Source organism: Rissa tridactyla, chromosome 12, assembly GCF_028500815.1.
Source record: "Rissa tridactyla isolate bRisTri1 chromosome 12, bRisTri1.patW.cur.20221130, whole genome shotgun sequence".
Taxonomy (NCBI): Eukaryota; Metazoa; Chordata; class Aves; order Charadriiformes; family Laridae; genus Rissa; species Rissa tridactyla.
The window spans coordinates 15,737,564-15,763,208 of record NC_071477.1 but is presented as its reverse complement, the minus strand read 5'-3'; the positions used below and the strand labels follow the sequence as shown (position 1 = coordinate 15,763,208).

Sequence of the window (25,645 nt, the reverse complement as noted above, 5' to 3'; positions counted from 1 at the left end):
ATTTGCGAAATCATTATAAACTAGGTATGTCTGCTTTATAAATTCATTGCAATGCAGCAAGTATTTCCACAAGTTGAAACTGTCATTCCAAAGCACTGAGAATGCATGCTCAAGGGGTTTTTCTGCAGCAGAAAAGTACACACATCTTCATAAATATTTAGGAATTTGGTTTGTTTTGGGGTTCTTTTTTTCTTCTAGTTTTGTTTTAAATTATAGTAAGGTCATATTGCTATTTTTTCCATCAGAGGATGCTACCCACTTCCAAGAAACCTGCCAGAATTTGAAATTCAGGAACACTCATTGAAAGGTTTGAAAGCTGTGTCAGAGAGCAGGGGCAGCGTAACAGATACTCAGAGGATGATCATGTGAGTATAATTTTCTTAGAAATGCACAAGGCAAATTATGTAGCATATAAAAAGATACAATGCAAAATAATACAGAATTAATATCTTCTTGTCATTAAAAATAAACCATTCAAATGCTTGCCCGAATTTCTTCGGTGGCTGCATACCTACTCCCAGGCAGGTTTGTTTGTTTTTATAATATGCTACCATAACATGTAGATGATGAGATAAATTATGCTCAGCTTCATAATTGCATAGGCCATTGTCTGTACTTGGGCGGGTTTGAACAAACACTGCTTAAAATAAATCCGCCTCGCAGTAGGAAACTCAGGCCACGCATCCTTTTGGGATTAGGTTCTTTGAATTCCCCCCTAACAGAGCATCTTCTCAGGAGCCCCCCCTGTGCCATGACCTGATGCTGTTAGGCCAAACTGCTGCATCTTCAGCGCCATTTTAATCCAAGACAGTAAACTTCAGCACCAGATTTTTTTCGTGTGAGTGGTGTAGAAGACGGAAGAAATTCTAGAGTAGTGCAGCCCAGATGCTACAAACACTTTGAGAAAAAGGAAGGCAGAACAGGAGGATCCTCAGTTATTTTTCTTTTAACAAATCATGAGAGAGCAGGGAGAAAAGCAGCTTTAAGTGCTTCTTGGCTAAAGCAAAGTGAGGAGGGAAGGAGCTTCTTACCCAACAAAATCAGGGAGTATAAACATAAGAAAAATGCTATCAAAGGCTTGAGAGATCTTTAGAACATCACACCAATTTAACTTCAGGTGATTTATTCAGCAATGGGATTCATCTGTTAAATGTTAGACTTACCGCAGAAGGTAATTTTGTTTCGTATTAATTTGAAAGAATAGAAGACACAACTAGGTCTGAATGAAATTGTGACTGTATATTATACATGCATAGCTTTGAAAATATGTTGGCACATGCTCTTTATAATTTAAAAAATACTGAAATAATTGCACATTGTTGGCTGCTGTAAGCCTTATGTTTAGTAATTAATTTTAAGAACAGGCTAAACTGCTCTTTACAGGTGAACCAATTCAAAGTGTATTTGCTGTTTCAATAATGCAGCAAAAAAAAAATAATCACTTAATGAAAATTTTCTTTAACATACCTAATAATTTTAACAATAGTTTTGAAAAACCTTGCTGTGTAACACAGGAACATGGACTTTTGGAAAAAGTGTAAAATATACAAAGTTTTGATTAAAAACCTGCATGGGAGGTGTAACATGACCCCTTTACAACAGGTTTTTTTTGGTGGTTTTTTTTGTTTGGTTGTTTTTTTTAATCAACAGGTACATGAGTTACAGACAATTAAGAAGGGCTTAAACTAGGTATTTCAGAGAAAGTGCAAAGTCACCTGTTTACATTAACACCACACTTTTTTGTGTCTGAGAAATGAAATATAAATGCTTCTTCTCCTTCCCCCAAAACACGGAAGCCTCTTTTTAATTGAAGGCATGCATATTGTAGAAACGTTATTTTGTCTTAAATGTTAGATATAATTACCCAGTAAGCCCAGGCAGAGGCAGCTAGTTTGGCAACTTACTTAAGCAAATTTGCAGGAACTTTAACTGTTCAAGTTTCATCTTTAAAGTCAATGTGGTTTGACAAAGCTGGTTTTATTGGTTTACATTTTTATCATTTTTTCCCTAAAATACGTTTTAAGGACATGGTCAGTTTTGCCCAAACAAGTAAGAAGACATCCAGAAAGAAAGAAACTGCTGAGTAATCAACCAGGAAGAAAAGAATAGACACAGATTATAAGAGTGTTCAGTACACGTTGGAAAGGGAAGCAATTATGAGGTTTGCATCAAGGGATATTTATATAAGGAATGGGAACAAAGAGGGTTTTAACAGCAGAAGGCAGCTTAGCTCCCTCGGCCATTACTGCATGTGAGCAGCACTACACCTATTCACTGAAAATGCAGTAAAATCAAAGTACTCTCTGCCATAATACATCTGTTGAAGTTTAAAATCCAGCTGCCTAAGTTGTTTTTTTGAACAAAGGCGAAGTATAGCGCATACTGGGTCCAAAACCAGGCTGCAGGTTGAATTACTGAGCTGCTGTTGCCGCATCTCCACTGCTATCGGTCACCGCACTGCCCCGACGCCTGCACTGCCCCCTGCGCTGGGCTCCCGTTAGCTCTCCACAAAGCTAACGTGCAGGTGGCTGCTCTGCTAAGAATGACTGAGATGCAGACTCAAAGACAACACTTGAGCCAATTCAATACACCAGCTAAAAATATATTTGTGGGAAACACACTTTAATCAGTCTGGGAAGCAACCCAAGTGACATGACCTTCAGAGGCTGCAATGAGGGAAAAGCAAGATACAGAAACCACAAAACACAGGAGAAGAGCTGCCCAACTTCTGTCCTGTCCCTACTACAGACTTGCTAATGAGAAATCCTTGACATTGAAGTAGACTTCATCCATTATGCTCTCTTAAAAATACACATTTTACATTTGTCCCTAATTCATGTATAAAATATATATGATCCATTGTACTTTTGGCTCAACACAAGAACCACTTTCTCATTATGTCTCCTTAGGAACTATCATTTCTACACCCTTTCAAAGTACAACGGTATATCAGAGTCAGAAGCCACATTTCCTTTAAATAAACAGATCTAATTATGAGTGAGATTATCTGAATTTATTCTAGATAAGGACTATCCTGAATATTTCTATTGGATGTTCTTCTGCTACAAGTAAACATACCTCATAGAGAATTGCAATGGAGATGTTAAGATTGGTATGAACAAAGAAGGAACAGAAAGATGCATGTATAAAGCAGGAAAAAAAAACCCAAAGGTTAAAAGAATGGCTTTTCTTGCTAACAAAGAACACTTCTTGCAGCAGTAAAACTGAGGCATGTTTGTGGGAGAGCAGGATGCCTTCACTCCGATGAGACTACAGTCCAGACGACTGAAAGAGCCAACAGAAAGAGCCTGTGCTTTAACGGGAGGGTTACGGCACATCACATATGTCGTTCCTTTTCCTGTTCGCCCAACAGGAAAACTTACTGCAGCTATAAAGATATGGATATTCCAAATCAGGAAAAAACAACCAGCATTAGCCTTCATTTAAGATTTATGGAGGCTAAATAAGACAGATTCTAAAGCAAAGGATAAGCGTAAAACAAGTCTTGACTCCCAAGGGATATAAAATATCCGTCTATAAAGCAGTTTGTTGTCACTAAAAGGAACCCGAAGCATGCTAAGCAGCTGACGGATACCATTAGTTCCATCCTTCGTGTTGCACATAAGAGATACTGACTATTCTACTTCAACACACAAAAACGTCCTGGTGCTTGTGAGTACACCAGAGTGAGAGAAAGAGTAAAGTAAATGTATCAGAGGCTCACTGTGAGGGGTAAAATTAATTTGAGCCTTTAAAAGTAAATACCACTTTCCCTTCCTGTAAAGTCTCACACTGAGTTTAGTTATACTAATTTCCTGCAGCCTCATCCACAACATGAATGACACCGTACTGATATCCTACAATATCAACAAACGGCTCTCTTTTGTGTCATGAACAAATTTAAAATTAACGTAGCAAAGACTAAGAGACTGCAAACTAACACCCTTAAACACCTTTCCTAAAAACACTTGGTCAAATTATTTATGCAACACTAACCCTCAGTGCTGATTCCTTGTTTTTCCTAAACATTTACCACTTCCAAAAGGAGGACTGATCATGGGAAACTCTTCTGAACCCAAAGTTTCTAAGTCGGAAAAGCTGAAAAACATTGAACCTGACTATCAAAACAAAGAGATTGCCCAAGGAAAGCCAGAATAACTCTGGAAACATTGTGGCCAGACACCCAGTGACATTCATGCCATAACTTTTATCTCAACACTAAGGATCACCAGCGTTCCTTATGCAAACTGCGCAGATTAGAAAAACTGGTCCATCAACTTCTACCTGCAGAGAAAAATGCTTCCAACAACACTGCTTGCAATCCAAATTAAACTATGTCTTCAGGCCTCCCAAACCAAAGACTTAAATCAAAATTACAGAGAATTCATTCATTAGCATTTCTATGCACCAAGAAGCCTGTTGTATAACCTGCACCTCAGCAGAAATATTTCATATGACTCTCTTCTACATACATATAGTACCTGATACTGATTAAAAGAATTGGAAAAAAAAAAAGAGATGTAAAGAAACAGTACTGCGATATAAAAATTTCAAAGAAAAAAGTAATTTGACATTTTTTTTCCCCTTTCAGTAGTACATCAGTAATTCCCCAGCCACAAGCTGTTCTTAGACTAAAGCTGTGGCAGGCAGAACAAAAGGGACAAAACAGGCTTTGCCACCAACTCAGATAACTTGCCAATGAACTTCCTTCCTAACTAAGAGGATGTTCGCTTTTACTAGCTTTTATGAAATGCTCAAAAAGGGGAAAAAGGACAGAAGTGTACATGAACATCATATGCCTTTTGCTTGATTCCAAAAAGCCTGGCAAGAAAAGCCACTGCAGAGAGCTGCACGAGATAATTAAAACCATTTGTGAAAACAAAGAGATAGTCTATTTTTATTTCAGCCATTTCCTTCTCATGGTACAATCCATTTCAAAGAGGACAACAATTCATATATGCAAACCACTAAGCTAAAACTGGTTCACTGCTGTAATCTTAGAAATAGAGCAATACTTAAAATGGCTGGTTCTTAAATACCACCACTGGAAAACAAGATACATGAAACCTGGCATGCATGTTAAACCACAGTAGAGAGAATTACACTGGGACTGGGAAGACAGAGGAGAAACTGGCATCGTTGTAACTATCACAAACTTAAACAGATTTTTCTAAACTGCTGGATTTACTGGCATTAACCAGACATTAACTGGATTAACTCCTGCATTTTCTAAACTACTGCTTTCAGAAATTCATTTTGGCCTTTTAAGCTGTTTTTTAAAAATCTTTTGTAATAATACAGTTTCAACGCAATACTGCATTGACTCAGAACTATGCTTCATCTTAATACTTCTGTGATGAGGCTTCAGGAAAATTTTTCAGTGGAAGTGCACAACCAGAACAACGTTACCATCCGCAGACCGGAAGGTAAGCAGTTATCTCGCTACTCACAAAGCAAGACAAACTGCTTTTCATACAAGAAACCAGACATTCAAGCCTGTTCCTTTTACGGCTGAAAGTACCCAGGTGTTATCATGGGCTGACAATACACTCGCAAAGTAAAAGGTTTTTTTATAAGGGTTTGTGCGCTTTTATCTATTTCATGAACTATTTTCTTGGGTCCCCTCTTCTGGAAGCTTACCCTACAGGTCAAGATTTTTAAATCGCTTTTGGTTGCCTTTTCTTGATGGAATAACAAATCCCTAAGCGTAAGAGTAGAGAATATTTTTACTTGACTTATCAAAGACAACTAAACAAATTTATCCCCAAACCTGTCTCCACAGTAGGTGGCTGTATTGGATTTAGGGGGCAAGGCTTTGGTAGCAGGGGGGCTGCAGGGGTGGCCACAGTGAAAAGACACCTTGGGCTGTGCCCACGTTGGACAAAGCTGGCTCCAAACAAGGCCCACAAATGTCAAAAGCTGAGCCCGTCAGTGATGCTGGCAGCATCCTGTGATAACATGTTTAAGAAAAGGTGAAAAACACTGTGCAGCAGCTGTGTGAGAAAGGAGTGAGAAAACGTGAGCGAAACAACTACGCAAACACCCAGGTCAGCAGAGAAGGAGGGGGAGGAGATGCTTCAGGCAACAGAGCAGAGATTCTCCTGCAGCTTGTTGTGAAGTGCCCTGACGAGGTTCCAGAACCGGGGGTGATTGACTATCTAGTGAAACAACTTCTCAGGATGAGCAATATTCTTCTTTCATAGGAAAATATCTTTTTAGCACCTCCAAATACTAAAGTTCCTCTGACCTTACGCAAGTCCTGTTATTGGGACTGTTAGATTGTTATTATAGATCTCTAACAAAAAAGTATTGAGTTCTAGCAATTAGAACTCTCACATCTTGTAGAAATTAATTACAGCTTTCCCTCTTCATTCTTCCACTTCCTTGCACTGTGAACCATGTCCCGTATGGAGCTCTGTGGAAATACAGCTTGAAAAAAGAATAATCTGTGCTGTAACTTCAGGGATATCCTTCCTCAGAGAGGAAGGACAGACAGTTACATAGGCTCAAGCAATGTAATCGACAGACATGTATTGACAGAGCCCTAACAGGCAAAAAGCCTTTTCATGTTTCATTTTTAAAAACCAACATTGTTTTATTTCCAGGTTTCTAAACAGAAAGTACCTAGAAAGTATAAACAACATTGTCCAGTGGTAACCTTGGAGGAGAATTTTCTCAAGGGAAAAGCAGATAGTGTGGACAGATAGTTACAAACAATCACTGTTAAACTGTGCACTAACAGTAAGCTGATCGAGTATCCAAAAGCATTGGTGCTTTCTTTGAATTCCAGCCATTTCATAAACACAATATTCTACAGCATGGAGCCTTGGTTACAGTTTGCCTAAGTAGGCTTGTACCCTAACTGTAGAAATAAATGCATTTCTTTTGTAATTCGGAGACTGTATTTCTCAACACTACTCAAACTTTATCACAAAGGACAACTTTGGGCACAAAGAATCACTGAAAAGAAGTCCAAGTCAGTTATAAAACACAGAGTTACCAAAAGCAGCAGTATTTTTTGTTCTGTCTGCCCTATAAAATCTCATTTAACCCTACAGCTACGTCTATGCTTCAGCCAGCTCTGAGGCCAAGAGGTTCCTACAAAGCAAAAGTCCCAGTTTAGAGCATCGCAGTCCAATATTAATGCCGGTGTAAGCAACAGGTTATTTTGGACCTTACCATGAAAGCATGAAAAAGAAATCTTCTGAAGAACTTCACCCAAAGTCTCCTCCTGCCTGTTGCTATGGGAAGGGGAAGGAAAGAATTTATCTGGAGGCCTCCACTTATCACTGCTTTAGCTATGTGACACAGTAATGAGAAGACACAGTCACACAAATCCACAAGCCATAAGCTACTTATTCATGCTATTCAATTAATTTTTAATTACGGCAATGAAATAATCTTAATGTGTTCACCATCAACGCAAATATTAAGTCAAAATTCCAAGTAATTTTTCTCCTTTTAAGCAATATTCTTACTTGTGATCTATTAACTGATGATTGCCTGGAAGTGATGTTCCAAATCACCTCCCTTTTACCCATCTTTTTGCAGTTTTAACAGCTTTCCTGAAATGCAAGATGTTAGTAGAAATAGTCAGGAAAAACACAAATTAACCTTTCCACTTTTAAAACAAAGATATTCAAGGATTAAAAGTTATTTCACAGAAATTATTGGAAGATAAAAACCACACCATAAGAACCAAAATTTTGCCTGTTATGACATGCCTAGAAAATTAAGGACAGGGAGAGTCAGTGACTTTACAGCCGTGGTACAAAGCCCTGTGAGAACTTTCACACAGGATGAGAAGTTTGCTTGGTTTTACTCTCAGATGCCTCTGAACATAGTCTAAACAACTGTCAAGCAGCATTTATATCTTATCTCTCAGAACCTTCCTATATATATTTTTATTCTCCCTTATGCTGTGCATTAAAAAAAACACTATCAAAAACGAACCTGAAAATAAAATAAATGAAAATGTGTTACTGAAAGAGCATATAAGGAAACAAGGGTATCTTAAAATCAGAACACACTTCTACGAATTACTTTCTAATTTCCTCCCAAAAGTTTGAGTTTTTTTAATAGAACCACACAATAATTCAGGCTGGAAAGGAGCTCTGGAGGTCATCCTGTCCAACACCCTCCCAGAGCAGGGCCAACTTCAAAGTTAGACCAAGCGGCTCAGAATCTCACAGAAATGTTCAGTTGTTCAGTACGCTAAACTAGTAGCAAGATACAAGTTGTAATAAAGGTATCTCAATAGATACTCAAGTTTCCAGATACTATAACAACAAGCGAGTGGCTCTGTGGCTTTACACAAATGCATATCCTATTTTCCTAACGCATAGATGTGCACAAATGCCTTACAGTCTTAACGTTTCAGGCCTTTCACATATCCCTTGCCATACTCCTGCTAAAACTTATCAAAAGAAACAAAGCATATTTAACATGAAAGTTAAAATACTAAGTTACCTAAAAATGCATTCCTTAGACATTATATTATTTTTGCAATAATGTGGAGAAATAGAGTGAATAAAGTGAAACAGGCGAATTCCAAAGACAAACTGCCTCTTCTACCCTAAGCAGTCACCTTTCAATCAAGCTGAATTACAAGGCAGCTTTCATTCCAGAAGAGATTTCTCACAGTCAAGATAATTTACTACTTTCAGGACTTCATGCCCACTGTAAATCAAACTGCTTTACTAAAACCAGTGGGCAAATCTAATAGTTCTAAAAAACCCATTTTATATTGCAAGATTTATTTTGTTACATGATTTAATTCTTAGAAGTGTAATAATTTTTCCAGTGTATGCTTATACATTCATTTCATATGGTTCTCAATTGAAAGAGTGAGAAGAGCTTCTAAGCTAACTCCTCCTGAAGCATTCTCCATCTCACTGTTCTCCAAAAATAACTCTGGGTTTAGTGAATGTAACAGCTATTCCTTTAACATCGTAGGATGTGTGTTTCCCTGCACCTTTTATCAATTAAAATCCATATAAGTGCTTCCCCTTCTATCAATCTAGGTTTTGTTTTTCTTCTTGAAGACTTTTACTGCTTCTTCTACACTTGTTCACGTTGTACACATTCAAGGAAAATTAAAATAATTCCTTTCTAAAAGTTGTATTTAAAAATAGGCCTGTTCCCTTTCAGCTTGTATTAGCTTATTGAGTTGTCTTATAGCTTCTAAGCTTCACTGAGGGAAATACTTGCCAAAACAGATCCCTATTTTGTAACAGACCCATTTCTCACCTCCTGTATGCTAATCTCTCTAAAAACTCCTTGCACATGCATTTCATAAACACAGTAGTCAACCCATCTCTTTTTCATTATGGCATCTTTTAGCATGCCAACAGCCTTTCCCCAGCAATGACAGTCTTTGAACTCTCACTGCGCCTTCATTAACCTGATTTGCTGTACTGTGTCCACATTGGCAATCAGAGCAGTGTGACAGACATGGAGCTAGGAAGTCAGACAGGTCTGTAGTCCCCATACCCACATTGTACATGTTTCTGGAATTTTATTTTGGAACGGCTCCCCTCTGATCCCACAGCCCCACACCAGTAGGACTGCAGCTTCCAGTTTAGTTTCATCCAAAAGTAATTCAGCTTCCTCGATCCAAGCTTATTTCACAAATCAAAGTGCAGTCTGTGAGAACGATCAGGGGATTCATTTCCAAAGAGCACTCCTTGTCCAAATTAAAACAATTAAAACCCCAATGCAGATGCACTCCCTGTTTCCCCTTCCCCTGTTCCTCTCTGGTTCGCATTCTGGCCATATGGAAGACCTCCACAGGTCTACATTATGGTCACCAAGCTCATTCTTTTGCACTCTTTCTTTAGTTGTGTGAATGTGGGTATAGGTATTTTCATGCATGAGTATGCTCAAGTCACCTTGTTTCAAGACTTCTACCTTTCACTCTGTTTTGATAGTTTCAGAGGAGATTCTTTCACAGAACATTTTCCTTTATAAAAAATATAAAAAGGAAACCCCGACGTTTCCCACTATCCATCATTGAGGCAGATCTGCTTTTGGGACAGATGTGCTTTCTTCTACACAAACTCTAGACTAGAAAAATTTTCTGCAAAACTACTGGAATTACCACAGCAGCTAAAATTAGGTAAATAATAAGGATCTTTTTAGTCAAATAGATTAAGATTGAATTTAAAGCATATAACTATTTAACTTGAATGATTAATGCTGTAGGTTAAAAAAAAGCTTTGCTGTAAAGCACAAAGTATTTGTGTCTTCAAATAGGATAACAGATTGTGTTTCTCTGAGGCCTATGCAATGAGCTCATGTGGAAGGAAGACAAGTGACTGAGTACCACTATCTGTGTAAATACAAATGTTTCTTTTTACAAGGAAGATAAATTTCAAGAAGTCGTGAGCATCCACAGAGATGCTGAAAAACTGAAGTTTCTTTTCCCATTCTTTCTATGCGCTAGAGAAAATCATTCATCAAAACTAAAATTTCTGATAAATCTATGAAGTCATGTTTGATCTCAGTGAAGCCCACACTGTGCCATGTAAAAGTGGGAAGGTCACTCAGCTCCTTTGAGTGACTCTCCACATTGCTGGCTACAGAAAAAGCAAATGCACGCCTTTCTGAAGAAAGAGCATGGAGGAAGATCCAAGAAACTACAGACTGGTCAGTCTCATCTCAATGCCAGGGAAGGTCAGGGAGCAAATTGTCATAGGAGCCGTTTACAAACATATTATGGACAAGAAGGTGATTTTTTGGATTAGTCAGCATGGATGCATGAAGGGCAAATCATGTTTGACCAACCTGAGTGTTTTCTACAACAAGATGACTTGGTAGTTGAGAAGACAGCAGGGGATGCTGATTATCTTTGACAGTGCCTCCTATAATATCCTCAGAGACAAGATGAAGCAGTACAGGCCAGACAGAGGACTCTGGAGTGGACTGAAAACCTGGCAGATGAGTGAGGCTCAAAGGGCTGTGATCGGTGGTACCCAGTCCAGTTAGAAGCCAGTCATTAGTGCTGTACCCTAGAGGTGGATACTTTGCCAATACCGTTTAACTTCTTCATTTATGACCTGGACAATGGGACCAAGCTCACTCTCAGCAAATATGCTGATGACACAAAAGTTCCACAACGGGAAGTGCAAAGTTCTGCACCTGGGGAAGAATAAACCCATGCACCAGTAAAGGCTGAGGGGCAGCTGGACAGAAAGCAACTTTGCAGAAAACACTGGTCCTGTTGAAGATAAACTAGCAATGCTTCCTTGCAGCAAAAAAGTAGTGTCACCAACATCCTGGGCTACATCAGGGAAAGCATCACTAGCAGGATGAAGAAGGTGGTCCTTCCCCTCTACTCAACATTGCTGAGACCACAGCTGGTGCACTAGTCTGGCTAGTTCCGGGCTCCCCAGATCAAGAGTCAAACAGACGTACTGGAGTGACACCAGCAAAGAGTCACAGAGATGATATAGGGATTGGAACATGGCATACGAGAGAGAGAGAATTGTTAAACCTGGAAGAGAATGCTCAGGAGGATCCTACCAGTGTGTATAAATACCTGAAGGGGATATAAAGGGTTACAAAAGATGAAGCCAGACTCTCCCCAGCAGTGCGCAGTGACGGGACAATAGTCTGTGGGTACAAATTAAAATACAGGAAATTCCACTTAAAAACAGAGGATTTAGTTATTTATTTTACTATGAGGTGGTTGAAAAGTGGAGAAGCTTGCCAAGAGAGGTTAAGTCACCATCCTCGGAGATATTCCAAACCTGACTGCACACGTCACGTTACTGACCGCTTTGACTGGCCTTGCTTTAAACAGATGTTCACAAGTCCCTTATAACCTCAGTTATTCCATGATTCTTTAACTCGCTGAAAACAAACTCAATAATTCCTGTTGTACCTGTCTCATTCTTCCTGCTTGTTCTCTTTAGGCCTCCATTTTGTAGCAGATTCCTCCTCTAAAGAGACATCTATCAAGTTGGTTATATAGAATTATTTTTTTTTCAAACTGAGGTTTCCTTCCAGTGCCCAGTTATTGATTACAGTTTAAGTTTTACTAGTTTGAATAGGAAGGCACAGACTGCATAAGCCAGCATGCACCTTCTTCAGGTTCAGTAATCTTCATCTTGAGTGTCAAGTCTTTAATTTCTACAGCTTTTCCCAAGTCCTATATTAAAATTCAATGCACAAGCCTACACTAGGTATTTTTTCTCACTTTTAAAAACTACTTCCGTTTACCTTATTGCTGCTCTCTATTATAAGAGCAACACAATACTGCTTGAGTCAATCTTCTACAGACATAAATACAGACTGTAAATACCAAACTGTTAGCTTGCTTCAATTAATGGCAACCAGGTAATGTGAAACTGAAAAACATGCAAAAATAAAGGCCAAGTTCAACTGTCCCAACAGAAAGAATGCTATTGTACACTGCATATGCACACTGCTTTCCTGGCTTACTTTAATTTTCTTTTGCCCTGATAATAAACCTCATAAAACATTCACATATCACTGCCTTGGAACCTGTGGTATCCCTTCATTATTTATGTTAAACATCAGAGATGGGGAAGTCATTGAATATCATGGTTAACACTCTGGTTATTCAAAAAGATGTTTTACTTTGCTATTGGCAGGTGTCCAACTGTTCATACTTTTAAGAATTTCCTTCATTTTAACTCATATGGTGATAACTTGATAACTTTCCAGAGCAAATCTGAACAGTTACCCATATGTTGCTCCGTATCTCTCCCATGCATCTATAAAGCCTCTGTCCCTATCTCTGCACTACTTTCAATCAAACTAATTACTCTATTTTACATTAAAAATATCCTATGCATGACAAATTTGGTCTGGAGTGTCACTTAAAGGATGTTGATCCTCTAACAGTTTCTAAAAGTTTCTCCTCAGTATCTATATAAATTAACCCAAATCTCAGTGGGAGAGAATGGCAATGGAGTTTCATTGATGATACTAAAACCAAATAAAAATGACGCTGCCAAAAATACCAACGATATATCCAGGCAACTTGATTGTGGAGGCATAATATAGTTGCATACCAAGATGATAAATTCACATCAGGGTGCTGTTCTACCACTTTAGCCTTATGGTTTTAACATATACACTAATTTCACTCATTTCACAGTTCCCAGTGCATACATTTACCCCCCCATCTCATTATTAAAGAAATATCCACATCACATCACAGTTCAAGATTACAGTGTTATGTTATTTTCCAATTAAAAAGGCGGAAATCATTAACCTTCATGAGCAAATTTCAGAAACTGCAGAACTTAATTTGGTGCTCATGGGAAGAGAGATAAAAGGCTGGTATTAGTACACTGGAGAACCACTTGAGCTTTAACTGACTGGTTATTTTGTGATTTGGCATCAGAAGAAAACTAATGTTTTTGTATTACAGCTATTTTTAAATGTTTCAAATGCATTACTTATGAAGTCTCAATAAAAAACAATCTCTATAACATAAACTCTCACGGTAAAATGAAATACAAGGCCACCACCTTCTGTTTCACCATCCACCTTGCAGCTTTTAAGCATGTCACTTTAGACGCAGTTATATAATCAGTTATGAACAGAGGACAGCATCTACAGAGGATTTTGCAATCTCCAGCCATTAGTTTTCCTTCTTGTTTACAGCTCAATGCTTGCTTCAGCTTATTTCCCCCTTCCATTCTCAGTGCTACATTTCATTATCAATGCTTCACACACACCCTTATTCAAAGAAACCTACATAGAGTTTTTAACTCTGGGGGGAATGGAAAAAAAAACCAAAAACCTTGACCATTAAAGTACACTGTGTTCATTACTAAGAATGACAACTTCACCCACTATTACAGTTGTTTTAAAGAATGTTTTTAAAAGTAGCCTTTTGAAAGGCTGCTGTTTACTAGCAGTCTATAAACCCAGAACCAAAACCAGACTCTGCCACCTAGAAGACTCAAATCTAGCAGATAGGTTTCCCAAAAGCATAATAAAGCTGATATCTACATTAACCTAAACCTTTAGTATGTTCTGTACAAAACAGCACACAATGCACCTTGTTTTACGAGAGTTCAATAGCACTGATGGAGGTTCACAGGTGTACAAAGGTACCTCCCCCTCTGGGGGGGAAACAATGAAAGAGCTCCGGGTACTCCTCCACCTCTTTGCTCCCACAAACACAGCCAGCGAGGGCCAGGGAGGTGTCAGGAGAAAGGTTCTGGCAAGTGGTATCGCCTGACAAAAACCATCTTGCTAAACAGATTGTGACCGTTGGTATCTGAGCAATAAACCAAATCAAAACAGGCTGCACAGAGCTGCAATTCAACCTGACAAGGCTCATCTAAGACATGATGAATCATCCTCTAGGACCAGTGACAACCACAACTCTGAAAATTGCTGATCATTTGAAATCTCTTGAAAAAGAAAGTTCTTTGTCACTTGCTGCTTGTACTTGCCTTAGCAAATTTGATGGTGTAAGGCACAGTTCCTCTTGATTAACTTTTACTCAGCTGTAAGAACTACTGTAGCCAATGCACTGAAATTCTTACAGTTAACTAGTTATTAAAGTATGAATAGACATACATTGCCCCACCAGAAAAATAAACTGCTTCTCTGAATACTCTTAAGCATTACAAAAAAAAAAAAGAAATTAAAACTGGAAATCTAGTATTTGCAACAAAATGAAGTAATATTCCTGTGTGCTAAACTGAATGCCAGCCAGAAATAAAGGTTGCATCTTTGCAACCTAAATTATGCATGTCTAAAGTAAAGAACACAAATCCAAAAGATGCAATGAAAATGAGAATTATTTTTTTTTTTGGGGGGGGGAATAAAATTGAGATTATTTAAGTAAGCAGTGAGGTATCTGAAAGTCTACTATGAGTCACTCTCATTTTCAAAACTGCAAACTGCTGCCAGCAAAATCTTGATTTCCAGAAGAATCACCTTCATGTTTTCTAATTGCAAAAGAAGTTCATTATCTGCTTCCTAGGAATCTTTTGCGAGTGACCAGCTGGGAATGTGAAAGCATAGCCAGGAGTGGACAACACCACTATCCCAACCCTGCAAAGTGCAACTGCCTGCTACATTCCAGCTCATGCCTCTCCGAAAAAAAACCCAGAAACTATAGGAAAAAGATGGGTTAAAACTGCATCACTATTTCAATATTCTCAGCACTCCCATTTAACTTGTTTTTTTGTGGGGCTACCCTAAAACCCTTTCCCTGTTATCAGAAGATAGTGGAGACTACTTTTCTGAAATGCTGGGTCACCCAAGACTTCCAACTGTAGTAATAAATAAAATCCCCGAACAAAAGTTTCAGTGTTTACATCCTAGATCTTCTATATCAAGAACTGACAATTGCACATTTGAAAAAAAGAACAGGATTATCTGCTAACAACAAACACTAATTGCATCTTTCAATTTCAAGGGAATCACCATATTGCAGGGACACAACTTAAAGCCCACGGGTCTGTGAAGAAGCTTAGAACTGTCCCCTAAACTAAAACTCAGCAGTGAGCCAGAGGTAACTGCACGGTAAGAATGGCAGCAATAGTGCTGCCGCAGCTATCGGGGAGCGCAGATGGCAGGCTCTGCTCTGGCAGCTTGAGATTGCTGAAGGAGTGGTCCCACTCTCCTCTTTACGTTCCTCTCAGTCACACAGACCTTCCCTACCTTTGTGCTAATTCTAGTGCTAAACTGACACTCTCTGACCTGTTTAAATTCAGTAAATCTTCAGGAAAAAAAAAGCCCAGGGCCCCTGTTTGTTTTTAATAAAATAGGAATAATTTGCATGCCCTGGCAAAGCATTCTGTACAAGGAATGTGATTCAGTGTGAACACACTGATTACACCATACATAAACCTCTTCACAGCTTACTTGTGCATGCATTATGTGGCAGACCAAAAAGGTACTCACATACTGGAGTAAAAGTATAGGTCCACAGGGTTATAATGCTACGTAATGACCTCCTTAATCAGCAAAGCATTCTTCCAGATACAAACCCTGAGTCTGAGTCACGTCAGGAGTTCTGACAACTGTTGTTCTAAATTTCCTTCAGACACTTTTTATTTCATTTGTAATGCATAAGCACCTTACTGCCTTTGATTGTAAGTCATGAAGGCAGGATTACAAATTACAGAGTTTATTGTACTTTGGAAAAATAGGAAGTGAAATTCCAAAAAGCAAGGAAATCCCAGCTGTGGCACAGGCTTTCTCTCACACTGGATCTCCTATTATTACTGTCTACTAAGTCCCTCTCCTCTCAACTCCCACATCATCCACCCGTAACCATGAATTTCATTTTATTGGTGTCTTCTACTCTCAAAACGCACAGTTCACTGGGAAGTGCACAGCTTCAAAGTGAACACACATCAGTCTGAAAGCATTTTCAACTCCATTATCGCCACCAGGACAGTACTACTTTGTTCAGACATTCACATCCCAGACGAAAGCAAGACATTTCTTAAATGTTATCTTTAATAACTCAAATTGTTACTAATGCCACAACAGTCTTGTTCTGATGGCCTGAAGAGGGGGGAAAGAAAAGGGAAGGAAAAAAGTAATGAATGATATGCCACACCTCACAGGACTATGTTTAAAACCTTTAAACCATTGAGAATAGCTAACTAAACCACGAGCGATGACAACAGGTTTCCACACAGAGCAAATCCACTTGCTCAAATGAGATTTCAGAACAGGGGTTAAATACACTGAGTCGACGGGTGCACAAAAAGAACAACAAGGAGAACACTGTTGCCTTGTGATAGCTTATTCATTGACCTGAACTAGATTTGGTTCAGGCAAATGTTTAACAAATTGGTCATTTTAATATCCAGCACATGCTGCGCTTGCAAAAGACAAAAAAGATATTCCAATGTCTTACTGGTAAATACAATTTAACAAGCACAAAATGGAGTATGCCAATTATGTGCAGAAGTACTGCCCATTGATCCTGAGTTTTCCTCTGTATCTTTAGGCGATGAGGACTTTTAAATGGAATTCAAAATGTTACACAATGAAAAAAACCCAACCCTGCAAACAAAGGTTTGGATAGCTATAGAAACTTTTTAAATGTAGAGTAAGGTGGTCAGAGTGTTTTCCGAAACCTTCAGCATTTCCCTCCTCTTTCGTGTTATTATACACGTTATTTCCCTTCAAATAGCTGGAATAAGAAGCTGCTTTGAAGACTGCATCATTGATGGCAACACACACACTGGATGAATCACACACATTTAAGAACAGAAGCAGACTTGCATATCCTTATACAAAAAACAAATTAGTGTCACACTGTTACTTTTTATATTTTAAGTTTCTGTATTTTCTTTTTTCTCACTCCCTTTATAGACTTAAGTGTCTTTCATATGCAGGATCACCCCAGAAGGTCGATCTGGCACAGCAAAACTTAAGGTGTCAGCAAAGTACAAATGCAGTATTTGGAGCAACAGGTCTTAACCCATTCAAATGTTTATTAAATCAGCAGTGGAGAAATGAGAATTTGGATATCTGACCACTCTAACTGTCAAGCAAAAGTAATGATTATTAATATATAATTAAAAGACAGCTAGCACTGGGGACAGGAGCAGGCACTAGGGATGGATACTGACCAAAAGCATGTTAAAAATGAACACAGTCCACTCTTCTGTGTCTCAGTACATACCCCAACTTGCTCAGCATCTAGACTTCCTTAGCTTTCTTCACTGTACTGGACGAGGAAAAGCTAAAAAGGGCAGTAACCACTTAGGAATGACTTGCACAGGCAAAAGTTCCATCACAATCACATGAAACTGAAGGAATCAAAGAGCCCATTTTATTTTTAAGTAAACGAACATGCTCCCAGTCACAAATTTTATATTCTTGATGGATATTTCACTGCAAATGGCTATTCATTAGATGAATTAATTAATAAATCAGAACCAGATTATAGACCTGACTTTACTATGTCGTTTTTTCATTCAAGGCTGCTTTAAACCATACCTGACCTTTCTTTTCCTTAGTATCACACTTTAAAAAAATTACCAGGTATCTAGCTAACACTAAGAGAGAAAAAGTATGTCTAAAGGGTACCCCGGACAAAAAGCCAGACCTATAAAGAACAGAAAACAGAGAGCATAAATATTTTATAGAGGCTGATATTAACACCCTCTTCTTGAAAGCTCCAGCTTCCATATCATGACCTACCCAACCCAGAACCCGAGATCTGCACATTTCAGGTAAAAGGTAAGGCATCGAACTTTCACTTCTTCTTGATTAGAAACAGGGTTCCATGCAATAAAACTTTAACAATTCACCTAACAGAATAGGCCTTTTCCTGCTCAACAACAATACCACTTGAGTCTAAGCTCTGAACTTCAAAATCAATGATCTAAATGCAAACACGTAAGTAGTTCTGTTCATGACTGAAACAACAAGCCTCTCCTACCAGCACAGTTTAGAATAGCTCAGGCAGGTGGGTGGAAGGCAGGCATTATCAGTTTCTAAATGAGAGGACTGTAATAAAACATTAAAAAAACCCAACAGAACAGCATATTAACATACTGCCAAGTTTTAAAAAATGATTTGAATAACCAGCATAACAAGATCTAGTATCATGCTTCCTTGGAGGGAAAAAAAAATCTGCCCTTGATGTTTTAACAGAAGTTTGTTCTATGCCCCAGTATAGTAAAAGTAGAAATTCCAGGCATAACTTAAGAGCTGGTCATACGAAACAGGGCCTTGGTTTCCTTAAAATACTCTTTCCCAGTTTGTTATAATACCTTCATTTCTATTAAGTGTAATTTGCATTTCTCGTATAGGAAAAGATCAATCCTTCACCTGCAGCAACTCTGAACTACAGCAAGTAAAACCTGCATGCCAGTCACTTCCAGAAAACACTGAAGTCCTTATTGCTTTATTCTTCAGATGAGAGGGATGAAGAAGAAAAACTACCTTTCCCTCTCCAAAATGTGGACACAGAATTAGCTCAGGTAACAGTCAAACCAAGCCCAAGAAGGATTGCCTGAAACCTTTAAAAATACTCAATTTATGAGACAGTAGAAAGTAAATATATAGAAAAACAGAATACTCCCAAGCTAGACTATAATCATGGCTTGTCTACTTCCTCTTCTGAAGCAAGCACACACTTCAAAGTGCTTCTATAGTTGGACAAAGTACGGTTACAGTAAGCAACTGAGGCAAATATTCTCCTCTAGGTTATGCACACGTATTCACTTTCCTTAGGTGTACAGGCACAAAGCAGTTCCTTCAATTACATATAAGTACGGCAGACTGACAAAAATTAGAACATTACATGCAGATAACTGGACAGACAAACAGAAAGGCTTAAAAATAAACAGAATCAGTCACAGCACTCCCAGAAGTTTCATCATTCCCATTTGCAAGGGATTTTTCCTCTGCTCTAACGCTATAGACTCTTTTCCTTGCTTTTAAGCAGAAATCAAATTGGTTTTGCTGTAATGTGAAAAGCACTTTGCTATGGTTCAGTAAGTTTACCACTTTGTTTAAACAGCTTAAGTTTACAAAAGAAGTTTGTTTAGAAGCTATCATTGACAGATACTGACAATGCTGTTGAGAAGTGACTATCTATTGCATATGCTGTAAAATAGAAGAAAATTAATCTCACAAAACATATTTTTCAAGCAGTTCTAAGGTAAGCTCTCTTAGGAAGTGATTAATTTAGACTCTACAAGGGAAACATTATGCTACTTTACTACCTGTCTTCCTATCAGCTTATTTATTCTGTAGTTAACTTCCCCTAACCATTTTGAAACTTGGAAACAAAGAAACAAAATAACTTCAGATTTCAGGTGTGTTTCACCACAGACGAAACAAAACTTTAAGAAGGGAGAAAAAATTGAGGGAGGAAAACAAGGTGATGCTGCTTAACTAATAAATTGATATAAATAACCTTCTCTCAACCTCTCTTAAACCCCAAAATAACTGTTTAATCTGTAAGAAGCTTTCAAAGTTAGCACTCAGGAGTCTCAGTTATTTTCCACTGCAACATCATCTTTCACATGCACTGTATCAATTCTTTGTTTTAAAGACATGAAAATTCACTTTGGATCAGAATGCTACCTATTATTCCAATGATCACTTGGAGATGAATGCATTCAGTGTAGTGATTAAAACTGTCAGGCAAGCCACAACTAAGAATGCACACTAGACCAAGTTCAGATTTAAACGGCTGTACCAGCGAGCAATGTAACTATAATTAAATTAGAACCGCTTTGGACTTTCTCTGTAAGAAGAGAGATAAGAATTTAAATTTGTTTTTTCAAACAAGATTTTTTTTTTAAGCATTAAAATCCTCAGAATCAAAGACAGCTTTCAGATCATGTTTCATTCTTAAACATCTATGCCTTTTTTTTCAGGTAAACACAAGCAAGCAATAGGTCGATCTACTGTAATTCTCTCAACACGGGCGGTCTTCTTACAAATACCAGTCCAGATTTCTCTCCTTTTCTCTTCGAAAAGGATGAGTGGCAGGGTAGCAGAGACCAAGCAAATAAAATGAGAAACTCACTAAAGTAAGTAATAATACATTGGGAAAAGAGGGTCTAAAATACCCTGGTTTCTGATTTCTTCAACTCTAACTAAGCTATAAAGGTAAGTTTTGCTGGGGATATGTTCTGAAGCTTCAAGGGTAAAGGATGGCACACAAATGAAAACGGATATCCCAAATGCTACACCCCCTTTCTCTCTGCATCACACACAGATCTTAAGTTCTTTTGCCAGTTTAATATCACAAATTACAGCTATTAAAACAAGCTGAATTCTTGGATATCAGCGCCAATTAGATATAGGCATCCCCAAACACCCTAGTCTGCCTTTATCTCGACACCACTGCCACACAAGGTCAAAGACACCCTGTTTGGAAGCGGGAGGGTTAACAGCTAGAACTTGTCCGTGTTTCCAAAATAAAGCGGCGGCACCGGCGTTGCCGTTCTGCTGTGTTTACAACAGGGAACGCAGTTCAGTATAAACCTCCAGCCACAGTCGTGCTTTATCGCCGGGAAACATTACTTCCAGGCACGGCTGTCCCCTGACAAGACAAAGGCAGCGAAGCCCCGTAAAGCGGCGGAGGCCCCATCTGGCCGGGGACCCCGTGGCCGCGCTCCTCGGAGGGGGCTGAACACAAAGGCTGTGCCGCGGAAGGGCTGCCGGAAAGCCAAGCCCCTGACGGGAGCGAATCCCCAAGGCCCGGAGAGAGCGAACGTTTAGAGGCTGATCTCAGCGACGAGGAGTCTGGAAAGGATGGCGGGGTCCGGCCGGGGAGGGGGGAGCAAATACCGCTGGGGACAGCTGGAGAAAGCGACGCAGAGCCAGGGGAAAGGGGCACCCCGGCCCGGGCTCCGGGCAGGTGTCCCCACCAGACAGAGCGGAGAAAGGGCTCCGCAGCGCAGAGAAGAGGCGGCGGGGTCAGGCAGCCCTGACAAGGGAGCGCCGGGGTCCCGGCACTGCCGCCCCGGGGAAGTAGCGATGCTGCCGTCCCAGCCCGGCCCCCGGCCCAGGAGCTGTCCCCGCCGGGGCCCAGGCGGACAGCGCGGCGGGGATGAAGGGGTTCCCTCAGCGAGGCCCTCCCGGGGCCAAGAAGCCCCTCAAGAAACCGGGCCTACGCCCGCCGGGGTCCCCCGCACCCCCGTCTCTGCCGCCGCGCCGCGGCCGCCCGGAGCCAGGAGGGCGGCGAGGCCGCTGAGCCGCGCCGCACCCCGCAGGGTCCCGTGCCCACCGCTACCGTCACCTCCACCCTCCCCGCCCTGCCCGCAGCGCGGAGCCCCGCTCCCCTCACCGGGCACGGCAGCCTCGCAGCTCCTCCGTCCCTCGGCCAAGATGGCAGCCGCTGCGAGCCCAACCTGAGGCAGCGACTTTACAAAGTCGGGCGGGAGCTGCGCAGGCGCCGAGTCGCGGGGCGGCCGCGGGCGGGCGCTGAATACAACTCCCGGCGTGCGCTGCGCCGCGCGTGCTCATGGCGGCCTGAGGGGCGGGACGTGCCGGGCCCCGGCGGGGCAGCACCGTGTGGGGGGCCGCGGCTGGAATTTGTGCGGCTGGGCCTCGGCGGTGAGCTCGGCGGAACGCTTCGCAACAGCATGCGGTTCCTCGGCCGCAGGCTGGGTTTCTCCGTGCGCTGGTGAGGCTGCCCGGACCAGCAGGGAGCCACTTACGCCCGGTCGTCCCCTCACCTCCTGTAGCGACCTTCAGGGCCAGGGCCTTGAAGAGAATTGTGTCTATATACACGCACACACAAGAGTATACGTATACGTGTGTACATATATATACACATATACACACACACAGAGTATATGTGTGTGTATGTGTATATACGTGTATGTACACACGCACTACAGTAAAAATCATTGGGCATCAAAGTAACCCTGCAGGCCAACCTAACGCTCCTCTGAAATTACAAGAATACCTTGATGAACCTCTGGCCATCCACTGTGCTGGATTTTCACAGTAGCACTGATAACTGGAAATTTCTGATAGCACAAAGGGACGTACTGGGTAATCCGAGTTTCTACCAGTCGAGCAAGTGGGACATCACAAGAGAGCAGTGTGGGCTTTGTGACACGCAGTTACGGTTTTGTGGTTTTAATGTATCCACTGCAGATACTTAACACATCTATATTATTTAACCTTTACATAAAACCTTTCTTGTTTCAACTGTATTTTTTCTTAACCAGAATGCACTGTTGCATAAGTGACTATGTAGAAATTACAATACACCTCCTCTTTTGGCAGTGGGGAATGAGAGAGTTCAGTTTCCATGCTGAAATCAGAGAAAAGACTCGTTAATTTTCAAAAAGTAGGAAAAGATCCTCACTAATTTTTCAGGAAAATTACATACTTTGCAAATGCAAAGTTTAGCATTTTCTTACAACTGGTAGGGATGCGAAAATTCATCGTCTTCCCTACTTCACACATAAACTCTAATAAGGAAGGTCCCACGGCTACAACTGAGTGAGCGTTTCTGTTGATGAGCAAGAAAACAACTCAGATTGTTTTTCCCTAACAGAATAACAGACATGTTTCAGTGCCAGTTATCTGCAGTTACTATTGACCAAGGCATATATGCATACAACTTCAAGCACCCGAATCACTTTACTTCCAGCACAGAACAAGAGATGCTGCTCAGTCAGAGCCTGTGAGTACTGAAGTCAGAACTGTGTGGCTTTGTCAGAAAGGTGCATCCCTGGGAAGCAAGTTTGAAGCCAAGGTTACAGCCCAGTATAAGAACCAAACACACTGAAGAGCTGGAATAAGTTCTGGAAGTTTTTGCTTTTCTTTTTCTCCTCTAAAGCATTTCTATGCACCTTTAAGTCTTTATCTTCCTTTACAGATACTTGACCACATATACATATATTTACAGTTCTGTATTTAAATGGTCCATCCAAGTTATTAACAATAAAAATGAGTTCTGCAAGCTTTACTTCACAGAAACTTCTCTCTCGTGCATCACCTGCATAAACTGTTACCTCTCATCCGTTGTTGTGGTACAGGTTCCTGTCCTGGCAGGACAGTAAGGCTCAGGCCTTCACTTGAAGTTCCACACCTGCATAGCCGTGTTTCCTTTACAGCTTATTTGTTCTGTCTCCCAGCTCATACATAACATTGGGCTTGTTTTTGCAGATTGCCTGTGGTTTGATTCACAAAACTGTAGGAACATCGCAGCTAGGAGTACTATGACCTTTAACCCCAGCTGTCTGAATTAATTTTAACTTTAGTAGGAGCTTGGTGTTTGCAGGAAGAAGCTGAATGCTACCCCAAGTACACGTATGTGTGACTCCTATTGAATTCAACAGATGTGCATATATCCCTAGGGCCGTGTGGCCATTTGCAGTCTCTGTTTTTATCTCACTGGTTTTTAGGTTTCCAAGGTAAAGGTTGCTAAAGCAAATGTGAATTAATAAATTCAGTGTCTCTTTTCAAGGACACCACGTAAGTTGTCCTCCGTGTTATCATTTTTTCCTCCTTTTGTAACTGGCATTTTGGAAAAGTGATTGTTGTTCAACGCCAGCAACCCTAATTTCTTTATTTTTCAGCTTCTGATGTCTCAAGTCAAGTTCCACTGGTGCTATCTGCTCTGCAAAATTCATGAGAAAAAGAATGCATTCCAGGTGCACAGACTACTGATTAGTTTATGCTTGCCAGGACAAGATGAACAAATTCACACTCTTTCAGAGATCACTTTCCCTTTTACAAATCATGGCCTATCAGTGAACTGGAACAACAAGTAATGAATTAACGCCAGAACAACATGGCAGACACAGATGAATACAAGTGAGTGGCAGAAGAGATAAGTATCCAAGATTTTACCTTTCTTTTGTTTACTTATGTAGGGAAAGGAGGAGACTACTTGATTATTTTTTTTTCCCTTTACTTTCTGTAGCTAGAAGACACTCAGGCAGGATGGAATTTTCTTGCTATTCCATGTCATAACTTTCTTTTGACTAGGAAGAACCCCAACAGATCAGGAATGTTTGCTACAACTGTGCAGGATGATCTTGTACAAAGGCTTTTTTGGAAAACAGTGTGTACTTTATAGCTTTTCAGATTTTGTAGGTTTGATATGGTGAAGCAGTGCTTCCGGGAGTTAATTTCTGAGAGATAATATTTAATATTATTATTAATTTTTTCCCATTCTTTCTCAGTCCAATCCAGATTTCAAAGTCACTGGGACATAGATTGTTTCTTGCGGCAAAACATGTATAGCATTTATTCTCAGTCGGGCTATTGTAAATAGCAATATTCAAATCACTAACGCAGTCTTCACTGTGTTGTTAACAGCCAGAACTGGTACGCTAAGTTAGTGCTGTTGGTGCTGGGAGTTGACTGGGAAACGACTGAGGGTAAGGGTCTGTGTGGCAGAGTTGTCTAAATCACTTCCATGTTTGACTCTTTGTCCAAAACCATGACACTCTTTCATGTGGTAATAAAAAAATCTTGCAGGATCATTAAAATATTGCGATTCTATTAGATTTTTGAGCAGGAGTCTGTGAATGAGGATTGCTCTGAGACCTCGAAGCCCTAGGCTCCCTCAGCTCTAGGAGCTTCTGCGTAACAGAACACCCTTCTTATTCTGCTGTCCCTAGAGTATGGTATCGCCTCTCCTGAAACAGACCCTGTCTTCATTCACTCCCATTTTCCACTCTCAACCAACAGATCCCCATTGACTTCACATATGACAAACCCATTCTTTCCAAGATCACATAATTTACTAAAAGTTGCACAGCAAGTTGCTGTCACAGTTGGAAACAGAGCTGGGTTTCTTAACTCCTTGACAAGTGTTTAATGACTTATTATTATTATTATTATTATTTTAGTGAAGCACATAAAAAATCCGTACGGAATCACATAAACACCAAAAAATTTAAGTAGGTATTTAGGCCTCTGGAGGCCTGCAGGACCAACCCCTGCTTCAACCAGAACCAACTTAGATAAGGTTGCACAGGGCCTTGTCCAGTTAAGAGGTAAATATCTTCAAGGATGGAGATCCACAGCCTCTTCATGCCCTGGTTGAGTGTTTGATGACCCACATAGTGAATAATTTTTTCTTTATATCACATTGGAATTTTGCATGCAGGAACTTTTGCTTGTCCCTCTTCCTGTCCCTGTCACTTCTGCAAAGAGTATGGCTCCATCTTATTGGCACCCTCCCATCTGG

At 40.2% G+C, this 25,645-nt stretch overlaps 1 protein-coding gene across 3 annotated transcripts in view; it reads right to left on the bottom strand.

Moving 5' to 3' along the window:
• Positions 1–21,872, bottom strand: part of ITCH (itchy E3 ubiquitin protein ligase) — a 62,561-nt gene extending 40,689 nt beyond the window's left edge. For all 3 annotated transcript variants that reach the window (XR_008469062.1, XM_054218945.1, XM_054218946.1), the window contains exon 1: positions 21,773–21,872. The gene's annotated coding sequence lies outside the window, so the exon portion shown is untranslated. The remainder of the gene's footprint in view (positions 1–21,772) is intronic.
• Between the last annotated feature and the right edge of the window lie 3,773 nt (positions 21,873–25,645).